The sequence below is a fragment of the Thunnus maccoyii genome, chromosome 12 (assembly GCF_910596095.1).
Source record: "Thunnus maccoyii chromosome 12, fThuMac1.1, whole genome shotgun sequence".
NCBI lineage: Eukaryota > Metazoa > Chordata > Actinopteri > Scombriformes > Scombridae > Thunnus > Thunnus maccoyii.
The window spans coordinates 2,850,559-2,861,789 of record NC_056544.1 but is presented as its reverse complement, the minus strand read 5'-3'; the positions used below and the strand labels follow the sequence as shown (position 1 = coordinate 2,861,789).

The window sequence follows — 11,231 nt, the reverse complement described above, 5'->3', positions numbered from 1 at the left end:
GAGTTTGGAGGGTGTGTGGACTAAAGATCTTTTAATCAAATCTTAATTCAATTTATCCCGACAAAGCATCAGGTTTTCGGTTTTGGGCCATTATGTAGCATAAACCCTTGGGCTCTGGGTTTTGGTTATTTTTAAAGTTAGCAAGAAATTTCTCTTATCTGACTGTGCTAATTGTCTGTGTCCATGCCTGCCATGTGTTGCAAACAGATATGCAATGCCTAGTGAGATAGAGTGTAGCCAATGTTTTGTTAATGGTCAGTAATGGATTATGTGAAGCATAAATAAACCTTTGGGTTGGACATGCGTCTCAAACTTTAGCAGTACCAGTCAGGTTCAGTCAGGTCAAGTATTGAAGATGTGTTTGAGTCTTAGTTTTGTCCATGCAGAATTCATGTGTGAACCCTGTGGCTTCACTGTGAGAACGGGACTCTTGGAGTGCTGTGTGTGGTCACCGTAGCTAAACTAGTTGTTGATGGTCAGAAAATGCCTCCAAACACTCAGCTGGCTGCTTTTGAAACCACAGTGTCTCAATTTCTATTTGTATACTTGTGAACTACTAAAGATGAAATGAGCTTTGGAGCTGTTGGAGGCAACTATGACAGAGCTGCAGAGTGACAGAGTGTAACTTAAGGAATAATGTAACTAAATCCCTGTACTAATGGGTTAGTACTTACATAATTACTCTTTCAATGAATAATGAGTACAGTACAGGTCAAAACATAAAAGTCATATATCTTCTAATGAGTTTGTGTGGTTTATGTTGCCCTGCTCACATTGCTTTAGATCATAAACTCTGAGCAGAGAGACCACAGACATTAAATGGTCGTCTTGTCAGGAGACACAGTCAGCAATACAAACAGTTAGTTGTGAGACTGTCCATTGGCCAAGCACATCAATCATCATTCCACAGGTTATTTAGTTTTCTGACCCCTGATCCATGATCTTTCATTGTGAACTCGACCCTCCACAGCTGGCACCTGGCCTTCTCTGTGCCACCCTCTCGCTCCACATACTCTCACTGTTTGCACATACACTGTAAGGGCAAAAGGTACAAAATATTTCCATCAGGAACCAATGATACAGACTTTTAAGGCTTAAATTGGCACAGTTGGCCAGTGCAGTGTTTTCATGGAGGTGCTAATGAAACATTGTGTTGGTGCAGTGAGTTGCAAGTCCGCAACCACATCATTACTGCGGGTGTGATTTTCCTGAGGTGGGTTTGGTATGAATACTTAATTCTCAGTGTGCAAGTTTTACTATTAATGCACTACTGCCCATGGCAGCCGCATCCTTCCTGTAGACACTTAAAATTTGGTTAGATTCACTAGGCTTCATTGTTATTCAGTGATAAAATACATATATTATACAAAGTTAAATGTTTGTATTGTTTTATTATAAGTCGCAATGAGAAAAATGCTAAATCAGTGTATTACGTTTTTCTAGCATACTATGAAATACGGTTCCGAGTCAATCCAAAGGATCATAACATGACTGATCCAGCCAGTTTTAGTGGAATGGTGGCTCTATAAAGCCTGATCCATGTCTGACCCAATTCATGTTGCACTCACATGCCCTCCAGACAAATAAGAGCGTTTTGTAATCTGGCGCCCCTATCAGAAGGGCAACATCTGCAACACTATGGTTAACGTCTGGTTAGGTTAAAGTACAAAAAACACTTGGTTGTTAAGGTTAGAGAAACATGTGGTGTAGGTTAAAGTTACTACTTCCTCAAAGTTAGGCCACCATCGTTGTCACAGCGACAATAATAACCACAGAGTTAAGGTTAGAGGACGATTGTAGTTACAGTTTTTAAAAAAACTGTTCTGACTGTCCTGTGGTTGGAAACAGGAAACGAACAGCAGTCTCCTGTGGCAAAGTCCACTGTGGTGTTAATGCCTTTATCCATCCCTCCAGCCTCTGAATAAGGAACATTTGTCAACTTACTGAATATAGATGTAATCTCAACTACACCACTGCTCCAGATCATAATTACTACAGCCATTAGATGGTATCTGTCATTTAAACTTAACTATAGGTTGTTTTTGGGCGACTGACATTAAGACTTGTTGTGTTGTTTTTCTTGGAAGGACAGTCTCAAATCTAAATATGTTTTGATTGCTTTACTAATAACTTTATTTCAATTATTAAATAATTAAATTATCAATTTAGTAAAGGCTTATGTTATGCTACAATGCACTGTGCAACTGTATTAATAGGAAAACATAAACAAAATATATATATATAAAAAAAAAAAAGGTGAAATTTGGCAGGTCAATACCTCCTTACTATAAAACAGGTGCCAATAGTATGGACAAGTATATGAAAAATACTTACACTAACACTTGTTGGTTTATGAAAAGGGCTGGACACCTCAGTAAGTTAGTAATATACTGTACATATATCATGTAAATTGTCAATTGTAAATGTATGAGAATATTAGGGCTGTACCCAGAGCAGAAATGAATCACCAGTTAAGCCTGAATACTCAGTTTTTTTAAAAAGCATTCTATTTTTTGCAAAATGCCAACAGCTTACATGTTTAGTGTCTTTGTTCACCATCTGTGATGTGAAAACATCGGATTAAAGTGTTAAGGCGCAACAGTGGAGAAAACTGAATTAAAAGTTCTAAACTTTGAATGAAACAAACCTTAGCGAGTTGTTTTATTTTAGTTTACTTGCAAATGAAATATGCTATATCATTAGAATTGTCTCACTTTGCCTAATATATTCATCATGTTGCAATTTTTGTAATAAACCTCTCCAGGGATTTCTACAGGTTTACTGAAATCTTTCACAGTCTGTTTACTGAAATTCTAGGAAACAGACAGGGGAACTGCTCCAATATGCTTTTCACGTATTTTAGTATTTTTCAACAGACAGAAACTAACATCAGAAGACGTTTTACAGCGGAGCAATATTAAGTGAACACGTACCTTTAATGACAACCACTCCGACTTGTCACTGCATTTGCATGAAGTTGAACTCTGCTGAACTTCTCACCGCTGACATCTCCCCACCAGCCCTCGCTCCACTCGCTGTCACTCCTCATCTCCCAGCAACCATCTGAAATGAAAGTTGGCTTTGTCTCTTTGTCACTGCTGGTGTGAATGCAGTTACCCTGCCTCTAAAGCTACTTTAATTGAATTTGATGCAGCATTTTATCATTCAGAAACCTTTTCTCCTGGAACTACTACTAAGCAGACCACAATACACTCACCTCTGGTGTCCAAATCTGTGGTTGGTCACATGTTATGAAGTCCTGCTGGTGACTGTTGACTGTAAAAGGCTTGTAGACTGCACAGAAGGAAAAGACATATGTCAGTCATGAGTGCATTTTCTTGATGTTCATGTTGACAGCATCCTTTTTATTGACTTGCAGAGTGACAACTTGTGAAAGACATGAACAGAGTGCAGTAAACAGAGTTTGGAGTCTTTATACAGTGTCAGTACTGTTGACAAGATCAGAGAGCTGCTTTCTTCCCTCTGTCTGTAAGAAAAGCAGATTTAAGTACTTGCTTCTATCACAGCAGGGTTTGGGTCACTTCAGGAGAATTGCATTAATCTATCATTTATAAGTCACTCATACAATGTGGTAAGAAATCCAGAATATAAGAAAACCCTTATCATAATACAACCCAAAGCCTCTATTCTTGTAAAAATTTAACGTGAAATACATGAAATATAATTGAGAAAACGCTCTTACCACAAAGTCCATTTAGTGTTTGGTCTGGAGCTTTCAGTCATATCACATGATCTTAATCAGCAGATGGAGTTGCCCAGGCATCATGGAATTGTTTCTGAGCATTAAAGAATAAGGCTGTTGATTTTCTGTTTTTCCTACTGTCAACAAAGCCCTATTTTCTCATTGTAAACAAGTCTCATGTCATCCTACTTAAAAGTAACTTACGAGTTTTCAAAGTCTGATATATCTTATTCCTCTGTGCCATAGACCCTCTGTTGGTGTCCAAAAACTCTCTGTAAACGGAACCGTGTTCCCACGCATGCACAGTAGCATCTGCCATACCAGGAATCTCATTCCTGAGGGTTACCATCTTATCACTGCTTCTACTCTGGAGCCGTTTCTAAACAAATTAGTAACCACACTCTTCAGGGCAAAGGAACATGTCACCCAGTGTGGTGGTGTGACTCACTGACGTTTTTAATTTTAGTTTTTAGACACCAACAGAGGTCTACAGCACAGAGGAATAAGATATATCAGGCTTTGGATACATACTCAATACTTGGCTCTGCACATGACATTAATTGATAGGAAAAATATAGAAAATCAGCTGAATCCTTTTAAGGATTTCTTGCTCACATTGGATTAATCGATCGCTGTTGGTGTCAGTGAACATGAACATTACATTCCACATTGTCAGTTGACCCTGTGTTTATATTATGTCATGACCTGGCTCAGGAAGTCACAACTGAAAAGGGAGACCATACCATGGCAAACATTTAAACAGAGAAACTTTATTGCGCAATAATAACCAAATTAGACCAAATTAAATCATAATGGAGGTGCCAATTAAATAGAAATAAAGAGGTGATGACTAATTAAAATATGAAAGTGAAATCAGTACTATGTGTGAGATTTTAATGGTGTGTGCATGTAAATGTATAGGTGTGTTTATGGGTGCGGAAAGCAGAATAACTAAACTAAATGGCATAACAAACCAAACCAAAAGGTGAAGGGAGGGCAGAGAGAGAGAGTAAATGATTACAGCTGTGGCTTAAGTAACTTCAGGACACCGGCCACTGAGTAACTGCAATTAGTCACCTACAGGGCAGAGACACAGATTAGAAACAGATACAAACTCCCAGATGACACCACAGGGGCCATCACAATAAATATACTGAAAGTTGCAGCTTTTATGCTACAAACAACCCATAATACAACAGTCTCTTGCTGGCTCAATGGTACTCATCCATCCAAAGAGAAACTCTGCTGTTGTGAATGCATAAATGTCTTGTCCTTGAGTACAACATGACTTTTTCAAATCTAATTTCCAGAAAGAATATTGTTTTATGTGTTATATCAGCTATGTTAAATTGTATGTTGGAGGAGGCCTGAGGTGTTTCAATTTTGATATCATATTTCAGTTATATAGCAGTTTTTATAAAACTTTTGACACCAAGTAAGGTCTGCTCACTGCCTCAAGACAGAACATCCATCCAACTGGTGATGTCCTGTGTCACTCCCAATGGATTGTCCTGAGAGAATCTTGAGGGAATAAAGTAGCTTAGTCTGATTCTTGAATTGTGTTAAGCTCTTGTCAAGTTGATTCTTGTCACCCCTGATCTTGACTCAGACTGCTTCTTGGACACCAGGGGCCTGTACTATAAAGCAGGATTTGGGGTTAGCGAGGTAAATTCAGGTTTAACTCTGGGTTTTCAGGGTTACAACAGTAGTTCACATTGCCATGGTAACTTATGCTGACCAGCTAACCTGCTCTGAAGCTGGTTAACTTCAGAGGATTGGATCACAACCTGTCAACACCTCGACCACTGACAAATCAGATCACTGGAAAAAAAAAAGGAGTCATCATTCCTACAGGATCCCGACATGGACAGAAGTCCTGAGTTTAAAATAAAGTGACAAGTAAAAAAGAGCGATATATTGTTATAGGTCAATAGAAACATTTTATTGTTAGCTGCATTTTAATTGTGCATACTTGATTTTATCCCCGGAGTGATAGCTGACAGTGTGGATGATTTTACGCTCTGACTCCATTCATGCATGTTGAATTAATAAATGTAATAAAAATATAAATAACTAGCTAAATGTAAGGGGTGGGGTGGTGACCAGATTGAGACGAATGGATGGAGGGCAGTAGTGAGTTCCGCAGTCTGACAGCTTCAGAGACTCCTGCTGGATGACAGAGGGACAAAAAGCAAGTGTGAGGGGTGGGAGGGGTATTCCACAATGCTTTAGGCCTTCTGAACAGAGCGTGTGTGAAAAATGTCCTGAATGGAGGGGAGAGAGACACCAATTTTCTCAGCTGCCTGTACGACTCTCTGTAGAGCCTTGCGATCAGTGGCGTGGCAGGTCCCATACCGGAGGGTGATACAGCTGGTGAGGATGCTCTCAATAGTTCCTCTGTAAAAGGTGCTGATGATGGGAGGGGGTATGTTCACCTTCTTCAGCCTCCGTAGGAAATGCAGTGGCTGCTGGGATATTTTGGCCAAAGAGTTGGTGTTCATGGTTCAGGAAAGGTCCTCTGTGATGTGTACACCAAGAAACTTGGTGCACTTTACCCTTTCCACTGTGGAGCCGATGTTCAGTGGGGAGTGTTGGGGGACCTTCTGGAGTCAACAATCATCTCCTTTGTTTTGTTAACATTTAGAGACAGATTGTTGTTCTTACACCAGTCAGACAGTTGTTTCACCTCCTCTCTGTAGGATGTTTCATTGTTGTCTCTGATGAAACACACTACTGTGGTATCATCAGTGAACTTAATGATGTGGTTTGTGCTGGATCTAGAGGTTCAGTCATGGGTCAGCAGCGTAAACAGCAGGTGGCTGAGCACACAGCATGACTGTGCTAGAACCGTTGCTGCCGATCCATACCGACTGGAGTCTGCTGTTGAGAAAATCCAAGATCGAGTCACAGAACGAGATGCTGAGTCCCAGCAGGGCTGTGTAATGATAATTGGAAATAAAAACAAAAGATTGTGTTTTATTGGGAAAATAATCCACAAACTGTTAATTGGCTCCCATAATTATAAATGCAACATTTCAGTCATTTACTACCTTTCCACCCTTTCCCATCCAACTAAATAACAAAACATACTCACCCTATAGTTAAGTCATATGTAATAATTCCTACATGTATTTTAAGCCTAAGCCTAATGTTAATATGAGGAAATTATTTCTAGTGTTTCTACATCTTATTCTGTTGTATGATTACAGGCTAATTTACATTTCACTTCACTGAGTATAACTTTTTGCTGTACCTAAAACAGAAGTTTTCTGCAGGTACTTGGTATCATTGTTTCATCGCATATCATATGAAGTACTTCATTCATGGTTCTGATGGTGTCACTCATAATTAACAACCCCGCCTCTTTCACATGAACGTGCTCGTAGCTGGAAAACCCTGGCTTGACTGAGCTAGTTGCTAACCAGCTTCGTAGTACTGGTTATCTGGAGGGCCAATGTTAGGCTCAGTGAAGCCTTATGACTAAAAGATAACCTGGGTATGCTGAACTTGCTTCGTAGTACAGGCCCCTGATGCACTTGATGATACAAACACAGGGTGAGAAGCTGCATGACAAAAAATAATTTCTAACCCCACAACCTCTAATCACTCTCTTCAGCAGATAGAGACTCAATCAGAACCCCAGAATCAAGGAAAAGGAAATCAGTGCAGCAATCCTTTAAAGGAGAGAATGAGCCAGAAGATTAATCATCTCTGATATAGGAGGACAGGCTGAGGGCAGTTTGAATGGCTGTGGCTGTGTGTGCATTTATATATACCATACTGTAGGTGGGTTTTTATAATTATCAGAAAGACTAAATCACTGGAATAGGGATACCTTGCTTTTCCTGTCAAAGTGCCAAGTTGTATAAACTAAACTTTCCTTCTTATTGAAATGTCCCCAGTCCCTATCCATTCAAAAACTGGATGGCGGTAGGACTGTGTGTGTGTGTGTGTGTGTGTCTGGAGGAAGGGAAATGCTACTGACATGTGTAAGGGGTCTTTGTCTAGTGGGCTGAAATAAAGCCTTTGAAGAAGTGGCCCCATGGCCTCAGTGGAGCCCTTTTTATTCACACACACACACTCTCTCTCTCTCTCACACACACACACACACACACACATACACACACACACACACATACATTCACAGTATGTGAATGTTGCTACAGTGCCACTACAGTGTCTTACATTGTTCACACTTGCCTTAACATAGTTGGATAGGTTGACAACTTTTGATACATTGCTGCCACAGGAGGACAAACTTGAGACTCTAGCACAGATGAAAGTCTTAACTTTTAGAAAAAAAAAACAAAAAAACTGTTTACAACAGAGCATAACATCTTTACGCCAACGTGGGAAGCCACCAATGTCCTGCATTTTATTCCCATAACTCTGTGTTACAATGGTATCATGGTGTTTATGCAATGAATTGTTAACACATCATAAAGAAAATAGTTGGCACAGAAGCGTGTGCTTTAGTGGCAGGGAACGGAATGTAGAGATAGACAGAGATAGGCTGGTGTTTTATTGATCACGTTAATGGCACCATAACAAAATGAGTTCAACTAGGATATATTTTATATAAATACTCTTCCTGGAGTCCAACAGACAGAAGGCAGTAATGTGCAGTAGCTGTTATTAAGGGAACATAAGAAGCACTAGAAAGTGCCCCTATCCCTCCAGCAATGCTGTACAATCCTCAAACTTTCTTATTTTCATAAGACATGTTAAAAAAGGACTTCACCCAAATAACAAAAAAAAACATTATCTCTCGATTTTTCTTTTAGAAAGCAATGTGAACAGCAGAGTAATCCATGTGTTTCAGTTTGGATCAATGCATTAAAAGTTCTTATTAATATCTTGCTTTGGTTGGGATGGATAAAATGAATTTGTATCCTGACCTTAGGTTTTCAACCTTTTTCAAAACTTCATGATTCAATGGTGGGCTCCGTTTTATTTTATGCTGCAGGAGTGTGGGATTTTAAGGATACCCCTGACAGTACTGCTGTTCAGAGTTGAGCAATGCATAAATTTACAACAAAGCGGGCTGTTGAAAGGGACATGGGAGTCATGATGGGAAGTCATGTCTTGTAAAGCATGGTGAGTTTGTGGAACTGACGTGTTCAGTTGCCAGAAGAAAGACTGACCACAAAGATCTTTAACTGGGATCGAGCACACAGTTACCCTCGGTCGTCGAGAGGTTGATGCAATATGTTCTCTTTCTGATTTACATTTTATTTTCAGGAATAACTTGCAAGATTTCAGAGTGTCATGCTGTACTGCGGTACGGTCTGATTCAGCAGCTTATCTGTGAATTTATGTGAAGATTATTGGGTAGCCTGTTACACACTCCTTTCAAATAGCTCACAACAAGAGCATGCTGACTCCTCACATGTTTTAAACAGAGAATACCGACTTCTGGCCTCTAACAGGTGATTTAGACTCCTGCGATTTAAATGCAACAGGCTGAATAATTCTTCTATAAGTCTATCCTTTTGGTTAACCAAGATCAGTGTGCTGCTAACTGAGATCTGAATAGGATATAATGTGATATGTGTGGTTGTCATGACTTTTAGATGTGTTTTATATGTCTTTGAAAAGTGTCATATGTGTAACTGTTTGTTTAATCTATGTGTCAACCTCTTAAATGGAGCTACCTAAGGACACAAAATTAATTTCAGTGTAAGATGACAATAAAGTGGTATCCTATCCAATCCTATCGTATCCTATCGTATAAGGGATGGGCACTGTTTGTCCAGGTTCTGAGATATCCGACTTACAACTGAGATTAATGGACTTTCATTTTTGTGATGCTCATACCACGAAAATATTACATTTCAAAAGTTCACCATCAACATGTCTTTCCAGAAATAGTGTGCCAGTTACTCTGGATACTATGAGGAGGTTTTCATGGGTACCAATACTGACTGTTCACAGTGAGGTTTGCGGATTATCTAAACCATCTTGACAGTGCTGACATTTGAGGGAAAGGAGAGCTGGACAGTCCAAACAGAGGAAGCCAAAGGTTATTAGATGTGTTGCACTATCCATTTTTATTTAATATTCATTTAATAAACTGCTCCACAAAAGAGGCATGGTTTACAGATAGTTATGAGACAAGAATCACTGGTGCAAATGTATCTCTTGAATAAACTCATTTCCCTGGTAGTGAACTACAGTGACTCATTGGCACTAGCATGTGCCTGGCTGGCTAGCATGTTAGCGTTTAGCTTGCTAGCTACAGTAGTTCATCAGCTAGCCTTGCGAGTCACTACATCACACACTTCCAGCACCTATTTTACAGGTGAATTTCACGATGTGACTTTTAAATGTGAACAGGGTATAATAACAAGAATAGTAGGGTTATAAAAATGTTTAAAAGAGAACCCCTAAAAAAAATACCTAACCACCTCTTTGCCTCTGCCTATTTCATTGACATCTATAAGTTCTTGATATATCATGCTAAATGAACACGACTGCTAACATATAGCTGCTTAACATCCAACTGTAAGTAAAATAATAATCATTTGAGGGTTTTAGAGACAACACTGACAAATGAATACTGAACTGATGCTGCCAGTAAACAGCTGAATGGTTGGTTCTGTTCAAAATTGGAGGGGAAATGGTACTTCATTACCCCCACATTTCACCATTGAAGATGAAAGCAGGATCAGATAGGTCAGTGGGGTCACTGTGGAGCTGCCTGGGGTTTCCCTCTCACCTCTGACAGATGGATGGCCTTCAGGCAGAGCATGTGAAGGGGCCCTCAGTGCTGACAATGCACACACTGCTTCCTTCCTCTGGGTGCCTCTGAACACACACACACACACACACACACACACACACACACACACACATACACACACACACACACACCACAAACACACACACACACACACATATACACACACACACACACACACACACACGACTTTGTAAACAGATTTACGTACCCACAATATGATGAATACCTGGTGCACACACACACACACACACACACACACACACACACACACACACACACACACACACACACACACACACTGAATCTTTTTCTCCCTCTTTTTTTCTTGCAGTCGAGTGTGATTGACAGATCACATTCTACCAGACACTGAATGCCAAACTGTCAAACATCTCAATGCTGCAGTTATGTCCAGTGCACTATTGTATGTGTGTGTGTGTGTGTGTATGTGTGTGTGCGTATTTGTGAATAGATTCCATTCATTCAGTTGCAAAAGTGTGTCTTTAGATTTAGATTTCTTTAACTCATGAATTGAACATATTAGTACTGTATGTTCATGGGCTGTTTTTTATTAATAGACATAAGCAATAATCGCTGATTGCCTGTAACAGTCCCTATATGGAAACTGGAGGGACTAATGCAAATGCCAGATTTTGAGTTTGAGTCTTTTTGTCATTGTGTGACCTTCTGGCAAAGAATGTCATTAAATCAAGTTGCCAATAAAAATTGAGCTGCCATAGAAGCAGTCTAGCTACACAAAGGGTATACTGTGTCCTCAACATAAATGAA

At 39.6% G+C, this 11,231-nt stretch overlaps 1 long non-coding RNA gene across 1 annotated transcript; it reads right to left on the bottom strand.

Annotated features, from left to right (window-relative positions):
• Positions 1 to 2,954: 2,954 nt before the first annotated feature.
• LOC121908626 lies at positions 2,955 to 3,767 on the bottom strand. Its single transcript, XR_006099281.1, has 3 exons — positions 3,704 to 3,767; positions 3,218 to 3,294; positions 2,955 to 3,063 (listed from the first exon to the last, which is right to left on the bottom strand). It is a non-coding gene; the product is annotated as an uncharacterized LOC121908626 (long non-coding RNA).
• Positions 3,768 to 11,231: the final 7,464 nt, after the last annotated feature.